The following is a 26,546-nucleotide window of genomic DNA, read 5'->3' on the forward strand; positions in this document are numbered from 1 at the left end:
CAGTTAGTCATTTGGTGTAAAAAGTGAACCTGTTAGGCAGATGCTGGATTATCTCTTTAATACGCAGATTGTGTGCCCAAATGATTTGAGGGGAATAGTATGGTTAATATTTACTCAGCATCAGCAATTGTTGTTTAATGCGCATTGGCAAGCCTTGGTTAATGAGTCGGTTGCGACACAGCGAGCTCAGGGGGATCCGCTGCATGGAGTGACGATAGATGAGCTCATGGGCTTAGGGGCATACTTGCGCACGGAGGCACAGGTGATATCAGGAGCAGATAAGCTTAGAGAAGCCATGCGGTTGGTACGTGCTGCCATAGAGAGGGTTAAAGAGCCAGGAGGGCTGCCGGCGTACATGGGCATAAAACAAGGTAGAGAGGAATCATTTGGGAGTTTTATTGACAAAGCAGCTGCGGCCATAGACCGGGTGGGAGTCGCAGAATATATGAAAGGGGCACTATTAAAGCAGTTCACATTACAAAATAGCAATCCGGCCACGCAAAGGGTGCTAGCCACTCTGGGAGAAAATTGGACCATTGAGGAAGTGCTAGAGCGAATGGCATTACAGCCAACAGCCTCACAGGCATTTTTAGTAGATGCCCTAAAGGAATTAGGATTAGGGCTGCAAAAGCAAGCAGAATCCACTCAAAATCAGGTGTTAGCTGCTCTTGCTCCTCTCTGAAATGGCTCAATGGCAGTCACGCAGGGAGGCTCGAGATCACACCTCAAGTGCTACCAATGTGGTAATGGGGGACACATGCGCCGAGAATGCAGAGCGACTGGCGTGTGGTGCCAAAGCTGCCAATCCAGCTCCCAAAACACCACAGCTTGTCGGCGCCGATCGGGAAACGGGCGGCGGATCGCGATTGCCGGCCATGCCCAGACACAAGTTGCCGCTGCGACATCAGCGCCACCTCCTTTCTGCAGCCAGCAACAGCAGGGAGCCTTGGCTTGGACATAGCAGCAGCAGTAGATGTCACGTTAATGACGAACCGGCCTGAAAGGATACCAACTGGAGTAAACGGTCCTCTCACGCTACAAGGACAAAAATGTGGAGCATCGTTACTAGGACGCTCCTCGACGTCCATGCTGGGACTATTTGTATTGCCAGGGGTCATAGATGCAGACTATACAGGAGAAATACAAATCATGGCTTACACCCCTTATCCCCCGCTAAAGATAACATAAGGTCAACGCGTTGCGCAATTGGTACCGTTACCGCAGATGACATCGGGTATTCCATCGCTTACTGGACAGAAGCGTGATGGAAAGGGTTTTGGCTCCACCGGCATTACAGTCCTGACTGTAGATCTACAGGAGAGGCCAAAACAGAGAGTTGAGATCACCCATGGACATCAGAGTATAACCCTTTATGGACTATTGGATACGGGAGCAGACACCAGCATTATATCTCCAGAAGCATGGCCACAGCATTGGCCCTTGCTCCCATCAACAAACATGCTCACAGGAGAAGGAGGACTTACCTTGGCAAGCAGAACACCGCCTGTGTCAGTGCGCATTGATGGGCAACAGGTATCTGTTGTGTTTTCAGTTGTTCAGTTGCCTCCTACAGTCTCTTGCCTGATAGGCAGGGACATTTTAACACAGCTGGGGGTGGTGTTGGCCAATCACCACCCTTTGGGGTAATTGTCATTGCTTGGACTTTCCCCATTCCACTCATCTGGAAAACAGATACACCGGTGATGGTTAAGCAATGGCCCTTGAAAGGGGAGAGTCTTATGCATGCCCATTAATTGGTGAAGGAACAATACATGCAAGGACATTTGCGACTCTCAGCGAGTCCGTGGAACACGCCCATTTTTGTGATTAAGAAGAAATCAGGAAAATACTGCCTGGTACACGATCTTACGAGCTGTGAATGACCAGATGGAACCGATGGGGGCCTTGTAGCCTGGTCTTCCGAATCCAGCCCTGATCCCACAAGATTGGCCACTTCTAATCATTGACTTAAAGGATTGTTTTTTCACTATTGGGCTGCATCCTGATGACATGAAGAGGTTTGCCTTTACCCTACCAGCAATAAATCGTGGAGAACCAGACAAAAGATTTGAGTGGACGACACTTCCACAGGGGATGCGCAATTCCCCCACGTTGTGCCAGCTTTATGTTGATGCTGCATTACAGCCATTGCGTCAGCAGTGGCCAGCTACCATAATATATCATTACATAGATGATATTTTGTTTGCCCAGCAACAGCCATTTTCCCCTTTGCAGGTTGACAGCATCAGAGACACCCTTGCAGCATCTTCACTTGTTAGTGCCACAGAGAAAATTCAGACCACGAAACCATGGAAGTATTTGGGATTGACTCTAATGGACCAAACAGTGGTACCCCAAAAATTAAAACTGCACTTGAACATGAAGACTTTACATGATGCTCAAAAGTTGCTAGGAGACTTACAGTGGCTAAAACCCATTGTGGGAGTACCAAATCACTTGTTGGAAACCCTACGACCCTTGCTAAAGGGCACTCACGCCACTACCCCTGTGTGCCTCACGAAGGAACAGCATACCGCCCTACAGCAAATCAGTAACTGTGTACAACAAGGATATGTGTCCTGTCCACAGCTAGATTGCCCTACTGACCTCACCGCTTGGAATAGCCCTTGTCACCTGCTTGGTGCTCTCTCCCAATGCGAAAACAAAACGGGGGAGATACGGGTATTGGAATGGCTGTCACCACCGCTACAACATAAAAGAACAATATTCTCAAAATCGAACAATTGGCTGCGTTGATTAAAAAAGGCCGTCTCAGAATTGCTGAAGTGGACGGTCGAGAGCCTGCCACCATTGGGCTACCCATGGAAAAAGAGACGCTGGACTGGTACCTGGTTAATTCAGTGGACTTACAGGAAGCATTATTGACATCATCTGCAAAGGTGGAGACAAGCAAGTCAGTGCCCAGGGTCCTGCAATGGATGACAGAATGGGACTGGATCACTCGGCCGCTGAGAAGAGAGCGCCCCATAGAAGGAGCCAAAAATATTCAAAATTATCCTAAAGTCCCCAAAATCTGCCCTAAAATATCCTTAATCCTTCCTAAAATATTTTCAAAATATCCTTAAAATGTCCCAAATGATCCTAAAATGTCTCAAATCCATCTTAAATTATCTGAAATCCATCCTAAAATATCCCTAAAATATCCCAAAATAACCTAAAATATCCCAAATCCATCCTAAAATATCCCAAAATCCCCAAGTTTGTTCCCAAATTCAGCCCCAAAATTTGGCTCTAAATCCCCAAATCTGCCCCAAAATAGCTCCAGAGTCCCTGAATTCAGCCCCCAAATCCCCTTTTTTAGGTTTTTTTTTTCTATTTGTTTTTAGGGTTTTTTGAGGTTTTGGGGGGTTTTTTAGGTTATTTTAGGATTTTTTAGGGTTTTGTTAATTTTTTTTTTCCGTTTCTTTTTTTTTTTTTTTAGGATTTTTTGAGGGTTTTGGGGGTTTTTTAGGATTTTTTAAGGTTTTTTTGAGGCGTTTTTGGGGTTGTTTTTAGGCCTTTCTTGGCGTCTTCTAGGTTTCTTTTCCATTTGTTTTTAGGGTTTTTTTAGGGGTTTTTTGTGGGTTTTTTTTAAGACTTTTCAAGGTGGTTTTTACAGTTTTTTTCCGTTGGTTTTTTAGGATTTTTTGGGGGTTTTTCAGGGATTTTTGTGGGGTTTTTTAGGAGATTTTAAGGCGTTTTTAGGGTTTTTTCCGTTAATTTTTTAGGGGTTTTTTAAAGGTTTTGGTGGTTTTTTGGTGGTTTTTTTTAGGGTTTTTGTGGGTTTTTTAGGACTTTTTCAGGTGTTTTTCAGAGGTTTTTTTTTCTGCTTCTTTTTTAGGACTTTTTTGAGGTTTTGGGGTCGTTTTGGGGGTTTTCTTGGCTTTTTTAAGGCCTTTTAATGGTGTTTTCCAGGAGTTTTTTAGGTTTTATTTTCTGTTTATTTTAGGGGTTTTTTTTGAGGGGGCTTTGGGCTCTTTGGGGTTTTTGGTGTTTTTTTTTTTTTTTCTGGACTGTTTTAGGGGATTTTTTGCATTTTTGGGGGTTTTTTGAGTTTTTGGTGGAGTTTTTTGGGCATTTTTTGTGGGTTTTGGGCATTTTTTGTTTGGTTGTATTTAGGAATTTTTGGGTATTTTGTGGGTTTTGTGAGAATTTTTTGATTTTTAAATTCTTAATTTTCTGGACATTTTGGGGAACCTTTCAGGGTTAATTTTTAAATTTTTTTGTAATTTTGGGGGTTTTCAGGGGAATTTTTCTGGATTTTTAATGGGAGTTGGAGCCCCAAATTTGGGGATTTTTGTGAAACTTTTTGGATTTTTTTCGGGATTTTGGGGGAATTTTTTGAGGGATTTTTGGGGGGATTGTTTTTAATTTCCCAGGAATTTCGGGGGATTTTTTGTGGCTTTTTTGTGGATTTTTTCCAGATTTATTTTTAATATTTTGGGCAATTTTTTGGTGAATTTTTGAGGGGATTTTTTGGGATTTTTTTTTTTTTATTTTTGGGGGAGATTTTGAAAGAACTTTTAGGTTATTTTCTGGGATTCTTTTGAGGTTTTGGGGGGATTTTAAAGGTTATTTTTTGGAATTTTGAGGGGAATTTTGGGGAATTTTTTAGGTTTTTTTTAGTTTTTGGGGATGTTTTTTGGAATTTTTTCGGATTGTTTTTTGGATTATTTAAGACATTTTGGGGAATTTTTTGGGGTTATATTTTCCCATTTTTGGAGGATATTTGATATTAATTTTTGGGACTTTTTAGGAGATTTTGGGGTATTTTTTTCCATTTTTTGGGGTTTTTTTTTAGATTTTTCTGGGTTATTTTTAGAGATTTTTTTGGTTATATTTCCCAATTTTTAAAGGGGATTAAAAAAAAAATTTTGGGGAATTTTTAGGATATTTTGGGGTATTTGTTTCGATTTTTTAGTGTTTTTTAAAAAATATTTTTCTGGGTTATTTTTTGATATGTTTTTGTGAAACATTTTCCAATTTTTTAGGGGATTTAAAAAAATTTGGGATTTTTTTAGGATATTGTGGGGTATTTTTTTCGATTATTTTGGTTTTTCTTTTTAGATTTTTCTGGGTAATTTTTTGAGATTTTTTTCGTTATATTTTTCCGACTTTTGGGGGTTATAATTTCGCTTTTTTGGGGGATATTTTATTTAAATTTTTGGGAGATTTTTTAGGATATTTTGGGCTATTTTTGCAATATTTTTTAGTATTTTTCTGGGTTATTTTGGGGGGGATTTTTTGGGTTATATTTTCCAATTTTTTTAGGGGATTTAAAAACATTTTTGGGATCCTTTTGGGATATTTTGGGGTATTTTTCTCCATTTTTTGGTTTTTTTTTTTTTTGAGATTTTTCTGGGTTATTTCGTGGGGATTTTTAGGTTATATTTTCCAAATTTTTGGGGGGGTTAGAGTTTTGTATTTTTGGGGGATATTTTTTTAAATTTTGGGGATTTTTTCGGATATTTTGGGGTATTCTGGCCATTGTTTTGATCTTTTTTTTACTTTTTTTTTGAGATTTTTTGGGTAATTTTTTGGGTTATATTTTCTGATTTTTTGGGGGATATTTTTTAATCTTTGTGACCCCGAAATCCCCAAATCTCTCAGATTTGGGACCCCCCCAAAACTCCCCTGGGACTCCCCAAAATCCCCAAATTTGAGACCCAAAAATCCCCAAATCCCCCAAATTTGGGACCCCAAAATCCCCTAAAATTGGGACCCCCCCAAAATCCCCCAAATTTGGGATCCCCCGAAACTCCCAAATCCCCCAAATTTGGCCCCACCCCCACCCCTGACCCCTCCTCCCAATTTGGGACCCCTGCCCCACCCCGTGACCCCAAAATCCCCCCTTGAACCCCAAATTTGGGCCCCCAAATCCTCCCCAGGACCCCCCAAAACCCCTCAAATTTGGGTCCCCAAAAGCCCCAAAATCTCCCAAATTTGGGACCCCCAAAACCCCCCCAGGACCCTCCAAAATTCCCCAAATTTGGGACCCTCCAAAACCCAAAAATCCCCCAAATTTGGGACCCCAAATCTCCCAAATTCGGGATCCCAAAACCCAAAAATCCCATAAAATTGGGACCCCAAAACCTCCTCGGCACTTTTAAAATCCCCCAATTTTGGGATCCCAAAACCTCTCCTTGAACCCCAAACTTGGGACCCCAAAAACCCCCCAAACCCCCCAACTTAGGGTCCAAATTCTCCCCGGGACCCCCTAAAGATTCCCCAAATTTGGGACCCCAAAACTCAAAAATTCCCCCAAGTTTGGGACCCCCCCAAAACCCCCAAATTCCCCAAATTTCGGACCCCAAAATCCCCTAAATTTGGGACCCCAAAATCCCCTTTGGGACCCCCTAAACTTCCCAAATTTGGGACCCTCAAAACCACCTCGGGACCCCCCAAAATCCCCCAAATTTGGGACCCCCAAATCCCCCAAATCTGGGCCCCCAAATCCTCCCCAGGACCCCCCAAAATCCCCCAAATTTTGGGCCTCAAAACCCCCAAACTTTCCCCAATTTGGGACCCCCCCAAAAACCCAAAATCCTTTCAATTTCGGGCCCCAAAACTCAAAAACTCCCCCAAATTTGGGGCCCCAAAATTCCCCAAAATCCCCAAATTTGGGACCCCAAAATCCCCTGAATCTGGGTATTCCAAGCCCACCCGGGACCCCAAAAATCCCCCAGATTTGGGACTTCCTGAACGCCTCCAAAATCCCCCCAAAATCGAGACCCCCCCCACCCCAAAATCCCCCAAATTTTAACCCCCAAAATCCCCGAATTTGAGACCACAAAACCCCAAAATCCCCCAAATTCAGGACCCACTGGGAACCCCAAAAGCCCCAAAATTTGGGAGCCCAAATCCCCTTTGGGACACCCCAAACCCCTCAAATTTGGAACCCCCCAAAACCACCCTGAACCCCAAATCTGGCATCCCCCGGACCCCCCAAAATCGCCCCAAAATTGGGACCCCAAAACCCCAAATACCCCCAAAATCCCCCGCCAAAAACTGCCCTGGAACCCCAAATTTGGGACCCCAAAATCCTCCTGGGACCCCCAAAATTCCCCAAAATTGGAAACCCCCAATCCTCCCCGGGACCCCCCAAAATGCCCAAATTTGGGACTCCCCAAAAACCCAAAATCGCCCAAATTTGAGGTGCCAAAATCCAAAAGTTCCCCCAAATTTGGGATCTCCCAAAACCCCAAAATTCCCCAAAATTGGGACCCCCAAATCCCCCCTTGAACCCCAAAATTGGGACCCCAAACCCCCCCGGGACCCCCAATGGTTCCGTCCAGCCCCGCCCCAATGACGTCACCCCTATGGCCCCGCCCCCTTCACGGCCTGAGAGCAACTGGAACCAGTTTGGACCAGTTTGGACTAATTTGATCCCAGTTTAAACCAGTTTGGTCCAGTTTGGTTCAGTTTGGTCCTGGTTAAGTTCCAGTTTGGACCAGTTTGGTCCCAGTTCCTCCCACTTCCCCTCCCATTTTTCCCAATTTTCCCATTTTCCCCCAAATTCAAAAAAATTCCCCAAATAATCCCTAAATTTCCCAAATTCCCCCCAAATTTCCCCTAAAATTCCCCCAAATCTCAAAATTTCCCCCATTTCTCCCCCAAATTTCCTAAACTTCATAAATTTTCCCCCTTTCCCTCCAAATTTCCCCCATTCTTCCCCAAAATTCCCCCATTTTTCCCATTTTCCACCAAAATTCCACCCAAAAGTTCCAAATGTTTCCGTTTTCCCCAAAATTTCCCCCAAAATTCCCAAATTTTTCCCATTTCCCTCCAAATTCTCCCAATTTTCCCTCAATTTCTGCCCAAATGTCATCCAAAATTCCCAAATTTTCCCAAATTCCTCCCAATTTTCCCATTTCCCTCCAAATTCCCCCAAAATTCTCCCAATTTTTTGCCCCAAATTACCCCAATTTCCCCCAAAATCCATCAATTTTCCCATTTTACTCCAAATTGCCCCAAATTCCTCAAAATTCCCCCAAATTTCTTCAAATTTCTCAAATTCCCCAAATTCCTAATTTTCAAAAAAAATTCCCCAAATTCCCCCCAATTTTTTCCATTTTCCCAATTTTGCCCCCAAAAATCCCAAAAATTTCCACCAAAATCCCCCAAATTTACCCCCAAATTTACCCCACATATTCCCCATTTTATTCTCACAATTCCCCTAAATTTCCCCAAAATTCCCATTTCCTCCCCAAATTTCCTCAAGATTTCCCATTTTCTCCCTGATTCCCTTCAAATTCCTCCAAAATCTCCCAAATTCCCCGAATTTTTTCCCCAATTTCCCCAATTTTGCCCCAAATTCTCCCAAATTTCCCTCAAATTTTCCTCCCCAAAAATCCTCAATTTTATCCCCCCAAAATCCCCCAAATTTCCCATTTTCCTACAAAATTCCCCATTTTCTCCCCAAATTTCCCTCAAAATTTCCCTAATTTTCCCATTTTCTCCCACATTCCCAATTTTTCCTCAATTTTCATCCAAAATTCCCCATTTTTTTCCATTTTTCCCATTTTTCCTGGTTTTTGCCCCATTCCAGCTCCCTGATCCGAATTTCACCTCAGAATTTACCCCAAAATGTCCCAAAAAGCCCCAAATTCACCCCAAAATCCAACCCCAAAATGGCCCAACTTTACCCCAAAATCCACCCTAAAAATCCCAAAATTACCCCAAAAATTACCCCCAAAGTTACCCCCAAATATCCCGAATTCACCCCGAAATTATCTCCAAAAAATCCCAACATTCACCCCAAGATTTACCCCAAAATTCCCAAATTCACCTCCCGATGCTGAACTTGCTGTGAGTGACAAAAACCCCCAAAATTCACCCCAAAATATCCTCAAACCCTCAAAATTTCCCCAAAAATTCACCCCAAGCTTCACCCCAAAATTCCCAAATTTACCCTGAAATTCACCCCAAAATTACCCCCAAAAAATCCGAATTTCACCCCAAAATTCACCCCAAAATTATCTCCAAAAATCCCAAATTCACCCCAAAATTCACCCCAAAATATCTCGAATTCACCCCAAATTCACCTCCCAGCACTGACCCTGCTGTGAGTGACCCAAAAACCCCCAAATTCACCCCCGAATATCCCAAATTCACCCCCATAAAACCCCAAAATTTACCCAAAAATTCACCCCAAAAATGTCATACAACATCCCAAAATTCATCCTAAAATATCTGAAAATTCACCCCAAAATATCCCAAATTCACCCCAAATTCCCCCCCTGATGCTGAACCTGCGGGGAGTGACCCAAAAATGTCCTCAAATGACCCCCAAAGCCCCGAGATTTACCCCAAAAAGTCCCAGAAATTCCCCAAAAATCCCAAATTGATCTCCTGGCACTGACCCTGCTGTGAGTGAACCCACAAAAATCCCAAAATTCCCCCAAAAATCCCAAATGTCCCCAAATATCCCAAACTCACCCGAATTCCTGCAATGACCCCGAAATGCTCCCAAGTTTCCCCATCATTAACCCCAAAATTGCCCCTCAAATGTCCTCAATTGTCCCCAAATGCCCCCAAATCCCAAAAACTGTCCCCAAAATTTCCCCAAATGTCCCCAAAATGACCCAAATTTGTCCCAAAATTGCCTCAAATTGACCCTGAATTGTCCCCAAATGGCCCCAAAGTTGACCCCAAATTTTCCCCATAATTGTCCCCAAATTGTCCCCAAATTTTGCCCCAAGTTTGCCCCAATTTTCCCCCAGTATTGTCCCTAAAATGTCCCAATTTTCCCCTAAATTTTACCCCAAAATTGTTCCCAAATGTCCCCAAGTGTCCCAAAATTGTTCCCAAATGTCCCCAAAATGTCCCAAATGTCCCAAATTTGCCCCAAATGCCCCAAATTGACCCCAACAGTCCCAGAATTGGCCCCAAATTTTCCCCCAAATGGCCCCAAAATGCCCCAAATTTGTCCCCAGAATTGACCCCAATATGTCCCAAAATTGTCCCCAAATGTCCCCAAATATTCTGAAAATTTACCCCAAATAACCAAGAATTGTCCCCAAAATTGTCCCCAAATTTGCTAAAAATTCAACTCCAAAATTGTCCCCAAAATGTCCCCAAATATCCTGAAAATGTCCCCAAATTGTCCCCAAAATTGTCCCTAAAACGTCCCCAAAGGGCCCCAAAATTTCCTCATTTTGTTCCCGGAATTGTTCCTGAAATATCCCAAAAATGTCCCCAAAATTCGGACCCCAAAATTGTCCCCAAACTGTCCCCAAACCCCCCAAATTTCCCCCAAATTTTACCCCAAAATGTCCCAAAAATGTCCCAAAATTGTCCCCGAATGTCCCCGGGTTGTCCTCAAATCCCCCAAATTTCCCCAATTTGTCCCCAAAATTGTCCCTAAAATGTCCCAAAATTGTCCCCAAATTTTCCTCAAATTTCCCCAATTTGTCCCCAAAATGTCCCAAAAATTGTCCCTAAAATGTCCCAAAATTGTCCCTAAAATGTCCCCAAAATTGTCCCAAATTTTCCTTAAAATGTCCCAAACTCTCCCCAAATTTTCCCCAAAATAACCAAGAATTGTCCCCAAAATTGTCCCCAAATTGTCCCCAAATTCTGCTCCAAAATTGTCCCCAAAATTTCCCCAAATATCCTGAAAATGTCCCCAAATTGTCCCCAAAATTGTCCCTAAAATTTGGGGGCCATTTTGGGACATTGGGGGACATTGGGGACATTGGGGGGACATTGGGGACATTGGGGACACTGAGACACCTGTGGGTGACACTTTGGGGACACTTTGGGGACACTGGGGGGGGGCTGGTGCCACCCGTGGCCGTTTTTGTGTCCCTTTGGTGCCACCTGGTGCCACTTTGGTGCCACTTTTGCCACTTTGATGCCACCTGGCGCCACCTGGCACCCCTTGGTGACACTTTGGTGACATTTGATGCCACTTGATGCCACCTGGTGCCATTTTTTTTCACTTTGGTGCCACCTGGTGCCACTCTGGTGCCATTTAGTGCCACCTGATGTCCCTTTAGTGCCACTTGGTGCCACTCTGATTCCACTCAGTTCCACTTTGGTGCCATTTTTGTCACTTTGGTGCCACTCTGGTGCCACCTGGTGCCACTCTGGTGCCATTTAGTGACACTTTAGTGCCATTTTTGTCACAATGGTGCCACTTTGGTGCCACTTGGTGCCACTTTTTGTCACTTTGGTGCCACTTGGTGTCCCTGGGTGCCACTTGCTGTCACTCTGGTGCCATTTGGTGCCACCTGGTGCCACTTTTTGTCACTCTGGTGCCACTCTGGCGCCATTCGGTGCCACTTGGTGCCCCACAATGCCACTCTGGTGCCACTTTTTGTCCCTTTAGTGCCACCCGGTGCCACTTTGGTGCCATTTGGTGCCACTTTGGTGCCATTTTTTGTCACTCAGTGCCACCTGGTGCCACTTTTTGTCCCTTTGGTGCCACTCTGGTGCCACTTGGTGCCCCACAGTGCCACTGAGGTGCCATTCGGTGCCACTTTGGTGCCATCTGGTGCCACTTTTTGTCACTCTGGTGCCAGGTAGGGACACCTGGTGCCATTTGGTGCCACCTGGCACTGTCTGGTGACACTTTGGTGCCATCTGGTGCCATTTAGTGCCACTTAGAGCCACTCTAGTGCCACTTAGTGCCACCAGGTGCCACTTGGTGTCCCTTTAGTGCCACCCTGCTGCCACTTTAGTGCCACTTTGGTGTCGCCTGGCACCCCCGGGGTGACACTTTGGCGCCATTTGGTGCCACTCTGATGCCACTCAGTGCCACCTGGTGCCACTTGATGTCCCTTTAGTGCCACTCTGGTGCCACTTTGGTGCCACTTTGATGCCACTCAGTGCCACTCTAATGCCCTTTGGTGCCACCTGGTGCCATTTGGCGCCATTTTTGTCAATTTGGTGCCACCTGGTGCCACTCTGGTGCCATTTGGTGCCACCTGATGTCCCTTTAGTGCCACTCTGTGCCATTCAGTGCCACCCGGTGCCACCTGGGTGCCATCTGATGTCCCTTTGATGCCGCTGGTGCCACTTTGGTGCCACTTCAATGCCACTTTTTGTCCCTTTGGTGCCACTTGCTGCCACTCTGGTGCCATTTGGTGCCACCTGGTGCCACTTGACGCCCATTCAGTGCCACTTTTGGCCACTTCGGTGCCACCTGATGCCACCTGGGTGCCATTTGATGTCCCTTTGGTGCCACTTTGGTGCCACTCAGTGCCACTTTAATGCCATGCAATGACACCTGGTGCCACTTTGGGGCCATCTGCTGCCATTTCATGTCCCTTTAGTGCCACTTTGATGCCACTTTTTGTCACTTTGGCGCCATTTGGTGCCACTCTGGTGCCACCTGGTGCCACTCTGGTGCCATTTGGTGCCATTTGGTGCCATTTTGCCCCCGTTTGTTGCCCCTCCCCCAGCTGGGCGTGGTCTTGGCGAGGCCCCGCCCCCCGCGGCTCCAGTGCGCAGGCGCGGGGACTGGGAGGGACTGAGACAAACTGGGACAAACTGGGATGGACTGGGAGGGACTGGGAGGGACTGAGACAAACTGGGAGGGAGTGGGGGGAAAATCAGGGGATTTAAGGGTTAAATGTGGGAATTTTAGGGTTAAAATTGGCGATTTTTGTTTTTAGGGTTAATAACGTGGATTTAGGGGTTAAAAATGGGACTGGTTTGGACTGGGAGGCACTGGGAGGGACTGGGTTATACTGGTTTATACTGGGAGGGACTGGGGGGAGAAAATCCGGGCATTTTGGGGTTAAAAATTGGGGATTTAAGGGTTAATAATGGAGATTTAAGGGTTAAAAATTGGGGTTTCAGAGGGGAAAACGGGATTGGGTTATACTGGGAGGGACTGGGGACAAACTGGGATGGGCTGGGGGGGAAAAATCCAGGGATTTTAGGGTTAAAAATTGGGCACTTTAGGGTTAAAAATGGGGATTTTACAGGGAAAAAAATGGGGATTGAAGGGTTAAAAATGGGGATTTTATTGGGGAAAATGGGACTGGGTTATACTGGTTTATACTGGGAGGGACTGGGGGGTAAAATCCAGGGATTTTAGGGTTAAAAATGGGGATTTAAAGGTTAAAAATCGGGGCTTTAGAGGGGAAAATGGGACTGGTTTGTACTGGGAGGGACTGGGGAATGAAAATTTGGTGGTTTTAGGTAAAAATTTGGGGATTTTAGGGTTAAAAATGGGGATTTTATAGGGGAAAATAGGACTGGGTTATACTGGTTTGTACTGGGAGTGACTGGGGTGAAAAACATCTGGGGATTTTAGGGTTAAAAATGGGGATTGAAGGGTTAAAATTGGGACTGGTTTGTACTGGGAGGGAACTGGGATGCACTGGTTTGTACTGGGGGCAGAAAATTTGGTGGTTTTAGGTCAAAAAATGGGGATTTGAGGGGTGGAAATGGGGATTTGGGGGTTAAAAATGGGACTGGGTTATACTGGTTTGTACTAGGAATGACTGGGCAGGACTGGGGGGAAAATCCGGGGATTTTTGGGTTAAAAATTGGGATTTTAGGGTTAAAATGGGGATTTTAGAGGGGAAAACAGGACTGGGAGGGGCTGGGAGTGTCCCCAAATTTTCTGATTTTTCCCCCATTTTGTGTTCCAAGAGCTGTGGCCGTTCTGGTCTCTCAAGAATGCCAAATTCCCCCAAATTCTCCCAAATTTCCCCAAATTTCCCCAAATTTTCCCCTTTTTAACCAAATTTTGGTGTGAAAAGTTCCAAATTTCCCCGTTTTTCCCCAAATTGTCCAATTTTTGTTCCCATTTTGTGTCCCCAGAGCTGCGGCCGTTCCGGCCTCTCAGGAATCCCAAATTTCCCCATTTTTAACCAAATTTCCCCATTTTTAACCAAATTTTCCCATTTTGAACCATTTTTTCCCATTTTTGACCAAATTTTCAGGTTTTCCCCCCATTTTAAACCAAATTTTCTAATTTTTTTCCCCCTATTTTGAGTCCCCAGAGCTGTGGCCGTTCCAGACTCTCAAAAATCCCAAATTTCCCCAAATTTTCCCATTTTTCACCAAATTCTCCAATTTTTGCCCCCATTTTGTGTCCCCAGAGCTGTGGCTGTTCCAGCCTCTCAAGAATCCCAAATTTCCCCAAATTTCCCCAAATTTCCCCAAATTTCCCCAAATTTCCCCATTTTTACCCAAATTTTCTGATTTTCCCCCCATTTTGTGTCCCCAGAGCTGGGGCCGTTCTAGCCTCCCAAAAATCCTAAATTTTCCCAAATTTCCCCAAATTTTCCCATTTTTAACCAAATTTTCCCATTTTGGACCAAATTTCCCGCTTTTCCCCCCATTTTTAACCAAATTTTCCAATTTTAGTCCCCATTTTGTGTCCCCGGAGCTGCGGGGAAATTGGGAAAAATGGGGAAAGATTCGAGAAAAATGGAAAAAAAGGGGGAAATCGGCAAAAAAATGGAAAAAATTGGGGGAAATCAGCAAAAAAAATGGGGAAAACAAAGAAAAACAAAGAAAAATGACGGGGAGGTTCCGGGCTCAAAGCGTGGTCAATGGGGAAAGAAATTGGGGGGAAAAACAGGGAAATTGGGAAAAATGGGAAAAATTTAAAATTGGGGGGGAAATGAGGAAAAAAATGGCAAAAAAATGGAAAAAACTGGGGAAATAATGGGAAAAAGAAAGGGAAAATGAGGGGGAGGTTCCAGGCTCAGAGCGTGGTCAATGATGAGAGAAATTGAGGTGAAAAATGGGGAAATTGGGGAAAATGGAAAAAATTTAAAATTGGGGGAAAAAACGGGGAGAAATGATAAAAAATTGGGAAAAAATGGGGGAAAATGGGGAAAAACAAAGGGAAAATGGGGGGGGGTTCCGGGCTCAAAGAGTGGTCATTGGGGAGAGAAATTGGGGGGAAAAATGGGGAAACTGGGGGAAAAATGGGAAAAATTTAAAAATTGCGGGAAATGGGGAAAAAATGAAAAAATGGAAAATAATCGGGGAAAAAAGGAGAAATAATGGGGAGAACAAAGGGAAAATGAGGGGGAGGTTCCGGGCTCAGAGCATGGCCAATGGGGGGGGAAATTGGGAAAAATGAAGAAAATTTAAAAATTGGGGGGAAAAACGGGGAAAACATGAGAAAAAATTGGAAAAAAAAAATGGGAAAAAATGGGGAAAAATGGGAAAAACAAAGAAAAATGAGGGGGAGCTTCCGGGCTCAAAGAGTGGTCAACGGGGGGAGAAATTGGGGGAAAAATGGGAAAAATTTAAAATTGGGGGGAAAACAGGGAAAAAATGGGAAAAAAATAGAAAAAATTGGGGAAAAGGGGGAAATAATGGGAAAAACAAAGGGATAATGAGGAGGAGGTTCCAGGCTCAGAGCGTGGTCAATGAGGAGAGAAATTGGGGAAAAATGGGAAAAATATAAAAATTGGGAAAAGAACAGGGAAAAAATGAGAAAAAAATGGGGAAATAATGGGGAAAAATGGGGAAAAATGAGGGAGAACAAAGGGAAAATGAGGGGGAGGTTCTGGCTCAGAGCGTGGTCAGTGGGGAGAGAAATTGGGGGGAAAATGGGGAAATTGGGAAAAATGAAGAAAAATTAAAAATTGGGGGAAAAAATCGGTAAAAAACCAAAAAAATGGGGGACAAAAGGGAAAATGAGGGAAAATGAGGGGGAGGTTGAGGGCCCAGAGCGTCATCAACGGTGAGAAAAATGGGGGGAAATGGGAAAAAATGGGGAAAAAGGAAAAAATGGGGTAAAACAGAGGGAAAATGGGGAAAAACAAAGAGAAAATGGGGAAAAATAGGAAAAAAACAGGGGAAAATGGGGGGGGGAAGGAAAAAAACAGGAAAAAATGTGGGGAAAATAGGGAAAAATAGGAAAAAAACCGGGGAAAAATAGGGGGGAATGGGGAAAAATAGGAAAAAATGTGGGAAAATGGGGAAAACACCAGGGAAAAAATGGGGGGAAATGGGGAAAAAAGTAGGAAAAAAACCAGGGGGAAAATGGGGAAAAAATGTGGGGGGAAAATGGGGAAGAAATATGAAAAAAGACAGGGAAAAATGGGGGGAAAATGAGAGGAAAAATCCAGGGAAAAATGGGGAAAAATAGGAAAAAAACAAAAGGAAAAATGTGGGGAAAATGTGAGGAAAAATGTGGGGGAAATGGGGAAAAAATAGGAAAAAAAATGTGGGAAAAACGGGAGGAAAAAACAGGAAAAAATGTGGGAAAAATGGGATGGAAATGGGGAAAAATAGGAAAAAATGTGGGAAAATGGGGAAAAAATAGGATAAAACAGGGGAAAATGGGGAAAAAATAGGAAAAATGTGGAGAAAATGGGGAAAAAATAGGAAGAAACCAGGGAATAATGGGGGGAAAATGGGAGGAAAAAATATGGGAAAATGTGGGGAAAATGGGGAAGGAATAGGAAAAAACAGGGAAAACTGGGGATAAAATGTGGGGAAAATGGGGGAAAAAACAGGGAAAAGTGGGGGGGAAATGGGAGGAAAAAACAGGAAAAAATGTGGGAAAATGGGGGAAAATAGGAAAAAACCAGGGGAAAATGGGAGGAAAAATAGGAAAAAAACCCAGGAAAAAATGGGGGAAAAATGGGGGGAAAATGGGAAAAAAATATGAAAAAAACAAGGGAAAATTGGAAAAAATGGTGAAGAAATGGAAAGAACTGCAGAAAAAGTGGGGAAATTGGGGGAAAATAGTGAAAAATGGGGGAAACCAGGGAAAAACGGGGGGGGGGGGGGAAATGGAAAAATTGGGGAAATGGGAAAAAGTAGGGGGAAATGAGAAAAAAAATAGGAAAAAATGGGGGGCAAGGGAGGGGAAAAAAGGGAAAAATAGGAAAAAAGTGGTGAAAATGGAAAAATAATGAAAAAATGGAGAAAATTGGGTGGAAAGTGGTGAAAATATTGGGGGGAAATGGTGAAAAATGGGTTAAAATGGTGAAAAATGGGCTGAAATGGTGAAAATGGGCAGGAAACGGTGAAAATGGGTGAAAAATGGGTTAAAATTGTGAAAAATGGGTTAAAAATGACGAAAATGGGTTAAAAATGGTGAAAAATTGGTTAAAATGGTGAAAACATTGGGGGGAAATGGTGAAAAATGGGGTGGGAAATGGTGAAAATTGGGTTAAAAATTGTGAAAATTTTGGGGTGGGAAATGGTGAAAATGGGTGAGGGACATCAAGATGGAGCCCGAGGACACCGAGGGTGACAATGCCAGCCCAGGAACGGCCTTGGGGACACCGAGGGTGACAATGCCACCCCAGGAACGGCCTTGGGGACACCAGGATGGGTTGAGGGACACCAAAGTGGCCTCGGGGAGAACGATGGCCCCGAGGTCTCCTCAGATGTCCCCAAGGTCCCCAAGGTTTCCAATGTCCCCAAGGTCCCCATCACCCCAACATCTCCAAGGTCCCCAATGTCCCCAACGGCCCCAACACCCTCCATATTCGCAAGGTCCCCAAGGTCTCCAAGGTCCCAAACATCTCCAGTGTCTCCAAGGTCCCCATCATCCCAATGTCCCCAGGGTCCTCAAGGTCCCCATTGCTCCAACATCCCCAATGTCCCCAGTGTCCTCCATACTCCCAAGGTCCTCAAGGTCCCCAACATCTCCAATGTCCCCAAGGTGCCATCACCCCAACATCTCCAATGTCCCCAAGGTCTCCAATGTCCTCAGTATCCCCAAGGTCCCATCACCCCAACATCTCCAGTGTCCCCAACGTTCTCCAATGTCCCCAAGGTCCCCAAGGCCCCATAACCCCAGTGCACCTGATGTCCCCAGTGCCCCCAATGTCCCCAGGGTCCCAATGGTCTCCAACATTTCCGATGTCCCCAAGGTCCCCAAGGTCCCCATTGTCCCAACATCTCCAATGTCCCCAGTGTTTTCCAATGTCTCCAATGTCCCATCACCCCAACATCTCCAATGTCCCCAGTGTTTTCCAATGTCTCCAATGTCCCATCACCCCAACATCTCCAATGTCCCCAACATCTCCAATGTGCCCAAGGTCCCAATGGTCCCCAACATCTCCAATGTCCCCAACAACCTCCATATTCCCAAAGTCCCCAACGTCCTCAAGATTCTCAAGGTCTCCAACATCTCCAAGGTCCCCAGTGTCCCCAAGCTCCCCAATGTCCCCAAGGTCCCAATCACCCCAACATCTCCAATGTCCCCAGTGTTTTCCAATGTCTCCAATGTCCCATCACCCCAACATCTCCAATGTCCCCAGTGTTTTCCAATGTCTCCAATGTCCCATCACCCCAACATCTCCAATGTCCCCAACATCTCCAATGTGCCCAAGGTCCCAATGGTCCCCAACATCTCTAATGTCCCCAACAACCTCCATATTCCCAAAGTCCCCAACGTCCTCAAGATTCTCAAGGTCTCCAACATCTCCAAGGTCCCCAGTGTCCCCAAGCTCCCCAATGTCCCCAAGGTCCCAATCACCCCAACATCTCCAACATCTCCAAGGTGCCCAAGGTGTCCAAGGTCTCCTCACTCGTGTCCCCTCTCCCCCAGGCTCGACCCCGGTGTCCTGCCACCCCGTCCTGGCGGGTGACACGCTGCTCCTGGTGGTGGCCCAGCTGCCCCGGGGGTTCCTGTGGGGGGCCGGTGGCTTCGCACCGCATGCGGACATCCCGCACATGGACATCCCGCATGTGGACGTCCCGCACGTGGACATCCCGCACAGGGACATCCCGCACAGGGACATCCCTCACATGGACATCCCACACGGGGACAAGACTCCCGTCCGTCTGGACTGGTAGATGGTTTTAGGGAACAGAATGGTCCCCACATTATCCAGGAAGAGGCAGTTATAGAACTATTGAAATGCTTGGACATTCACAAATCTATGGGACCAGACGGGATCCACCCCAGGGTGATGAGGGAGCTGGCAAATGAGATTGCAAAGCCACTCTCTATCATTTACCAACAGTCATGGATTACTGGTGAGGTTCCGGATGACTGGAAGCTGGCCAATGTGATACCCATTCACAAAAAGGGCGCAAAGGATGATCCTGGCAATTATAGACCAGTCAGTCTAACATCTATACCTGGCAAAATAATGGAACAGTTTATATTATGCGCCATCATGCAAAATTTGCAGGATGGCCAGGGTATCAGACCCAGCCAGCACAGATTTAGGAGGGGTAGATCATGTCTAACTAACCTGATCACTTTTTATGACCAGGTAACCCGGCTAGTGGACGCAGGGAAGGCTGTAGATGTTGTTTTTCTGGATTTCAGCAAGGCCTTCGACACTGTATCCCATAGCATACTCCTACACAAGCTAGCTGGCCGTGGTCTGGACAGGAATACCCTTTGCTGGGTTCAGAACTGGCTGGATGGCCGGGCCCAGAGAGTGCTGGTGAATGGTGTCACATCTAGCTGGCAACCAGTCACCAGTGGTGTCCCTCAGGGGTCTGTGTTGGGACCAGCTTTGTTCAATATTTTTATTGACGATATGGATGAGGGCTTAGAGTCTTTTATTAGTAGTTTTGCTGATGATACCAAATTGGGAATGAATGTAGATCAACCAGAGGGGTGTAGGGCTCTTCAGAGAGACTTGGAAAGGCTGGACATATGGACAGAATCAAACGGGATGAGCTTCAATAAGTCCAAGTGCCGAGTATTGCACTTCGGCCATAATAATCCCCTGTACCGATAAGAGCTGGGGATGGAGTGGCTGGATAGTGCCCAGGTGGAAAGGGACCTGGGGGTGCTGGTTGACAGTCGATTGAATATGAGCCAGCAGTGTGCCCAGGTAGCCAAGAGGGCCAATGCCATCCTGGCCAGTATCAGAAATGGTGTGGCCAGCAGGAACAGAGAGGTCATTCTTCCCCTGTACTCAGCACTGGTGAGGCCTCACTTGGAGTATTGCATCCAGTTCTGGGCCCCTCACTTTAGGAGGGACGTCGAGTTACTTGAGCATGTCCAGAGGAGAGCAACGAAACTAATAAGGGGCTTGGAACACAAGCCATATGAAGAGCGACTGAGGGAGCTGGGGTTGTTCAGCCTGGAGAAAAGGAGACTAAGGGGTGACCTCATCACTCTCTACAACTTCCTGAAGGGTGGCTGTAGTGAGCTGGGGGTCGGCCTCTTTCTCCGGGCGACAACGGATAGAACAAGAGGACACAGTCTCAAGTTGCGTCAAGCTAGATGTAAGTTAGAAGTAAGAAGGAAATACTTCACAGAAAGAGTGGTCAGAAACTGGAATCATTTACCCAGTGAGGTGGTGGAGGCATCATCCCTTGAAGAATTCAAAAAAAGATGTGGCACTTGCTGCCATGATCTAGTTGAACAGTTAGAACATCGCTGGACTAGATGATCTTATAGGTCTCTTCCAGTCTTGAAAATTCTGTGATTCTGTGATTCTGTGATCCCACACAGGGACATCCCGCACAGGGACATGTGGTTATGGGGGTCCATCAGGGTTATGGGGTCATGGGGTTCCATCAGGGTCATGTGGCTATGGAGATCCATCAGGGTCATGTGGTTATGGAGGTCCATCAAGGTCATGGGGATTTATTGCGGTTATGGGAGTCCATCATGATTATGGGGTTATGGAGTTCCATCACGGTCATGTGGTTATGAAGGTCTATCAGGGTCATGGGGTTCCATCATGGTTATGGGATGGATCATGGGGTTATGGGGGTCCATCATGGTTATGAGTTTATGGAGGCCCATCAAGGTCATGGGGCCATGTGGTTATGAGGGTCCATCATGGTTATGGGGTTATGGAGGTCCATCAAGGCTATGGGGTTATGGGGGTCCATCAGGGTCATGGGGGTCCATCAGGGTCATGAGGGTCCATCAAGGTCATGGTGGGTCAGCAGGATCCTGGGGTTATGGAGTTCCATCACGGTCATGGGGTTATGGAGGTCCATCAGGGTTATGGGGTCATGTGGTAATGGGGGTCCATCAAGATCATGGGAGTAACCAGGGTCATGGTGTTATGGGGTTCCATCAGGGCCATGTGGTTATGGGGGTCCATCAGGGCCATGTGGTTATGGGGGTCCATCAGGGTCATGGGGTTGTGGAGTTCCATCAAGGCTATGGGGTTATAGGGGTCCATCAGGCTCATGGGGTTAAGGGGGTCCATCATGGTCATGTGGTTATGGGGTTCCATCAAGGTAATGTGGCTATGGAGGTCCATCAGGGTCATGTGGTTATGGAGGTCCATCAAGGTCATAGGGTTTTATTGGGGTTATGGGGGTCCATCATGATTATGGGGTTATGGAGTTCCATCACAGTCATGTGGTTATGAAGGTCTATCAGGGTCATGGGGTTCCATCATGGTTATGGGATAGATCATGGGGTTATGGGGGTCCATCAGGGTCATGGGGTTATGGAGGTCCATCAAGGCTATGGGGTTATGGGGGTCCATCAGGGTCACGGGGGTCCATCAGGGTCATGAGGGTCCATCAAGTTCATGGTGGGTCAGCAGGATCATGGGGTTATGGAGTTCCATCAGGGTCATGGGGTTATGGGGATCCATCAAGGTTATGTGGTTATGGGGGTCAATCAAGGTCATGGGGGTCCATCAAGGTCCTCGGGGTCCATCAAGGTCATGTGGTTATGGAGGTCCATCAAGGCCATGTGGTTATGGGGGTCCATCAGGGTGATGTGGTTATGGAGGTCCATCAAGGTTATGGGGTTATGGAGGTCCATCATGGTCATGTGGTTATGGGGTTCTGTCGTAGGAAGGAGACCAGGACACCAGCTGGTTCATCACAGGTCCAGTTTATTGAAGAAAGCATCAAACACTTATACAGCAAATAATAAGCTTATGAATATTCTGTAAGCCAAGCAATCTATTGGTTAAACTATTCCATGAACTCTTCCTCATTCCTTAGGGGTTACATCTCTCTTTTCTCATGTCTCTTCCACTATTTGTTATCCTACTACAGCTAGGCCCAAGGACACGCTATCTCACAGGTGCAGGACTTGGAATTAGCCACGGCTTTGTACTTTTCCAACCTCCAGCCTCCTAAATTTCCCAACACTTCCCCTGTTTTTATTTTTTATGAAAAGCAAAATTCTATGGGCTAACTGTGTCACACACTTTGCAACACAAAAACATGCAATTCTAACAACTAAACAGTATTTCAAACAGTATTCTCAGCTAGCAAGCTTTCTCTCTTACAAGGGATCTAAGCCAGGGAAACAAACCAAAAAGGCTGTCACTTTTTATAGGATATGCTATATAACAGATACAAAAAGAATTCTATGTGCTACAAGGCTCAAACAAAACTCAGGTGTGCTAATACAACTTACAAAAATAAGATAAAGGAGTAACATGTGCGCAGGTTTCACCCGTGTCAACTGTCTGGTCAGTTTCCTTTCTATTCTCAAACAGCAGATATACTTCAAACATGAATGGCTCTACTCACAAATGCTTCTGATTGTCCTTTTTTAACTAGAGTTTCTCTGATGTTCACAACAACACTTTGCACACAAGTCATAAAAATAAACGCCTATCATAAAAGGATAAATCTATCTAACATCACTTAAACTTAATAGTACCTAGACTTAAAATAATTAAACTTAATAGAACTTAACATTACTTAAACTTATCTTTACTTAAACTTAACAGATTTTTAAATCAACAGAACTTACATGTAAAATCACTTAAATCTAACAAAACTTTAACAAAACTTAACTGACTTTAAATTCTACATAACTTAAAGCTAATATAATTTAAACAGAATCTAGCTTTACTTAAACTTAATAACACTTAAACTTAACAGGAGATAAACTTAACAAAACTGAACCTTAACAGTATTTAACATTTGATGGCACTTAAAAGCTAATTTAACTTAAACTACTTAGCAACGGATAATACTTACTATAGAAATAAAATATAGCATTTACTATAACTTACTTACAGGCCTGATTCTAAAACACTAAACTAAAACAAGTTTCTTCACATATTTGCTGCAGCAATTTTATACTTGAATGCACTTAAACATAAGAAGTTTGTTCAAGGTATACCTGTGGAAAAATTCTTGTGAATTCAGTGCTTGCTTTTACTTTTATCACATCTAAACAAAGCTTAAAAAATAGAAAAAACACACTCATTACATCTTACTTCTACAACCACTTTAACGCATTTTTAACATTTTTAAATTTTTTCAAAATATAATTCCAGATTTTAATGTTCTACTGACTGAGTTAGTTTGGCTTCTGATATTTAAAGTCTCTTTCACAGTCTCTGCTAGGAAAAACAAAAAGTCCTTTTGACTTAGGTGAAAAACGTCTTGACCGTAATGGTCCTCGGTGTCCTTTGTTTATTATCACTGGCTTCTTAATTGCAGTAGAAATCTTTCTTTTGTTGACAAGAGTCACATTTATTAAGCTGTTAGGTCTCACACTGAAGCTTTTGCCGGCTGCGGGGCGGAGGGAGAGCGCTCCCGCTGGAAGAAGCGCTCCGGTCCCGCGGCGCCTGTGTCGGAGGGGGCGAACCCCCCGTGGCTGCCGCCGCTGCCGCCGCTGCAGCGCAGCATTTCAGGCGGCCGCTCGCCGCGGCTGCTCCCCATGGCGGAGCGCCCATGCCGAGTTCGGAGCAGCACAGCCTCGCAGGTGTCCCGAGCCGCAGCTGCTGCTGTGCACTCAGAGACATGCTGAAGTGTATTGTATATCACCCGCCATGGCTTGCTCGGTTTCTTTGCTGACTTATCATCTTCTAACCCTGCTTCCCACAGTATATCCCCAGATTTTCTCCATTCCGAGAGTTCATGTGGGTTAAGGAAAGTTTCTTCAGCGTATCCGTAGGCTAATAACAAATCTATCCCCTTTATCCCTCGCCATTCTAGATACGCTGCGGATAACTTATATGCTGCTTGCCTTTTCATACCTCTTTCGTGAGCGCTCTTGACGCTTTCCAGGCTTCTGGCAGCAAGTATGGCTCAGGTCACCAATGTGAACCCCGAGGGTGCTTAAAAATTCTGGCGCCTATTATTTAAAATATATTATGTTGTTGTCATTTACAGAACACACCCTGTGGGAAGAGGGATGGAAGTGTTTATTATGCTAATAGCAATGAGTATGCTAATAATGAGGCAAGGGTGGAATTGACAATCAACCATCTAGCTGGAGAAGGACAACACAGCCTACCAGATGATCAAGCAGCAGGTATCCTCACAGAACTATTGGATGATATCAAAGAGATGGCTTTGCAAGCTTTAATCCAGGTATTGGATGGTAGCACACCCAATTTGAACTAGCTTGGGTGGCTGCAGCTAAAGCTTTAGGACAATCAGACCATCTTGTGTGCCTGTTAAGTAAGCAAAGCAATGCTACCTCCCGCACATTGCGCGGCCTGCTCTCAGACATAGAGACCATCAAACATGCCACCTTGCAGAACAGCGATAGAGTTTTACCTCTGGGCACATGGGCATGGCTGTGTAGACTCTGAGGGCATGTGTTGCATGAACCTCTCCAGCCACAGCGAGTCAATCCACAAGAGCATTCAGGTACTTGAAGGATTCAAGAAGCTTCAAGTGGAAAAAAAAGACTGGTTCAATAAACTCTTCCAGTTCAAGGGACTAAAGGGTTGGATGATGTCTAGCTAAAACAGGACTATTAATTCTCTTAGTGGTTGTTGTTGTATTGTTAATTTTCCCATGATTGTTTGGATGCTTTTAGAAAGTCTTACAAAATTCTTTCAGTTCCATCTTTGTTGTAAAACAGAAAGGGGAAAGATCCCCAACACAGGCTCCTCATGGACTCCTTGGAGGAGAGAACTGGAGGCCAGGATGGCACAAAAACCTCTCAGAGACTCAGTGAGGAAAGGAAAATCCTTAAAAGTACCTAAAAGTATTCTTAAATCCATTAAGTACCTTAAAAACCTTGAGTATCTCAAAGTATTAATGAGCCCTGCTAAGTTTCAGTACAAAGCTCTCAAGAGACTCATTAAAGCAGATAATTGGGGCCATGATTGCACAAACCTCTCACAGAGTCTGTATCAAAAGGGAAACACCAAGTACTTTGAAAAAACTGAAGTACCCTGAAGCATTAATGAGCCCATTGAGTGTTGTTACTGACAAAGCCTCTCCAGGGACTAATTACAGCAGTAATTGGAGGCCATGATTGCACAAACCTTTCAGAGACTCCAGGGCAAAAGCCAAACCCAAAGTCCTTTGAAAAACCTGCAGAGAGGCTCCTGGCACAGAGGCAGCTCCTGGCAAGGGCAGCGCTGCAGAGAGACAGCTCTGCCCAGGAGCAGCTCCTGTGCACAGCCCAGCAGGGCTGGGGCACTGCCTGCAGCCCCCCCGGGCACAGCACAGGGCACGCAGGGGTTAAACTCAGCCTGGGCTGGGAGCACAGAGCAGAGCTCACTCAGGGCTCACTAGAGCAGAAATCAGCCCAGGTTTGAAACAGTCATTCCCTGGCTGTGGGAAGAGAAGCTGCCGTTCCTGCAGGGATCTCCTGGAGCTGGCACATCCCACAGCTTTGAGGACCTTTCAGGAGGACTCTCAGAGCTGCTCCAGGGCAGGGCTGTGGCCCCAGGGCAGGGCTGGCTTTCCCTGCTGCCCCAGCCCAGGCGCAGCCCAAGGCAGCTCCTGTTGCCAGGCTCTGCTGCAGGGCTGAGCAGCCGGGGCTGCAGCCAGGGGTGCCCAGGGCTGTCCTGCAGAGCAGGGTCCTGCAGCCCAGGGCGCTGTGCTGGGGCAGGGACTCTGCTGCCTGCCAGGGAACGCTCTCAGCCAGCCCGGGGAGCTGCTCCCAGTGATGGGGAGAAGCTGTGGGGGGAAGGAGCCACCCTGAGCAGGGCAGGGGCTGCTGCTGAGAGGGGCTGGGTGGGGCAGGGCTGCTCCCACCTCCAGACCTGCCTGGGCACAGCTCCAGAGGACACTTCCCAAAGAAGGTAAGCCAGGGATTGCTGGAAAGGTCAGGAGCTTTCCTGAGAGTGTTTCAATTTCCTACTTAGAGAAAGATGGGAATGTTGGGGTGGTGACAAAAAGATTTTTGTATTTTTTACATTTTTATATATTCATAGCTCTCTAAATTACTATTATATAGTTACAATTCTATAATCCTTACTTAACTCTATTAGACTCTTAACTGTATTAAACCACTATTATATTCTTATATAGCTTTAATCCTGAATTAAATCTAGTATGTTTCCTTATCTTTCTCTTAATAACCTGACTGTCTAAATATATTCCTAAAATGCTGTATAGTCCTACTCTTTTATATAGTCCTGAAATACTATATAGTCTTCCAGGAACTGGACATATAGGAGCATTTTGGGTTTTGAGAATGAGCAGAATATGAGCAGTCATTATAAAAAGTGAAGGCAAAGAAGCCTTTGGACCTACTCCAATGGGTTGACCCAGGGGTGTGTAACTAGGGAAACTGAATCTCCTTTTGGATGCTCCTGTTAAATATCCTAATTATCAACCTTAATAAATTGTTGAAATCGGGAGGTGGGTGTGCCCTTTCCCACTGGGACACCTGGAAGTTTCCAATAAGTGTCTGACTTTTACTTTACTTTACTCTTCTAACACTGCTGCAAGGGTTTTTTTTTTTCCTCTTTGGATTATAGACAACAGGGGGGTGAGAGAAGCAG

This window comes from Melospiza melodia, unplaced genomic scaffold (genome assembly GCF_035770615.1).
Source record: "Melospiza melodia melodia isolate bMelMel2 unplaced genomic scaffold, bMelMel2.pri scaffold_18, whole genome shotgun sequence".
Classification (NCBI taxonomy): domain Eukaryota; kingdom Metazoa; phylum Chordata; class Aves; order Passeriformes; family Passerellidae; genus Melospiza; species Melospiza melodia.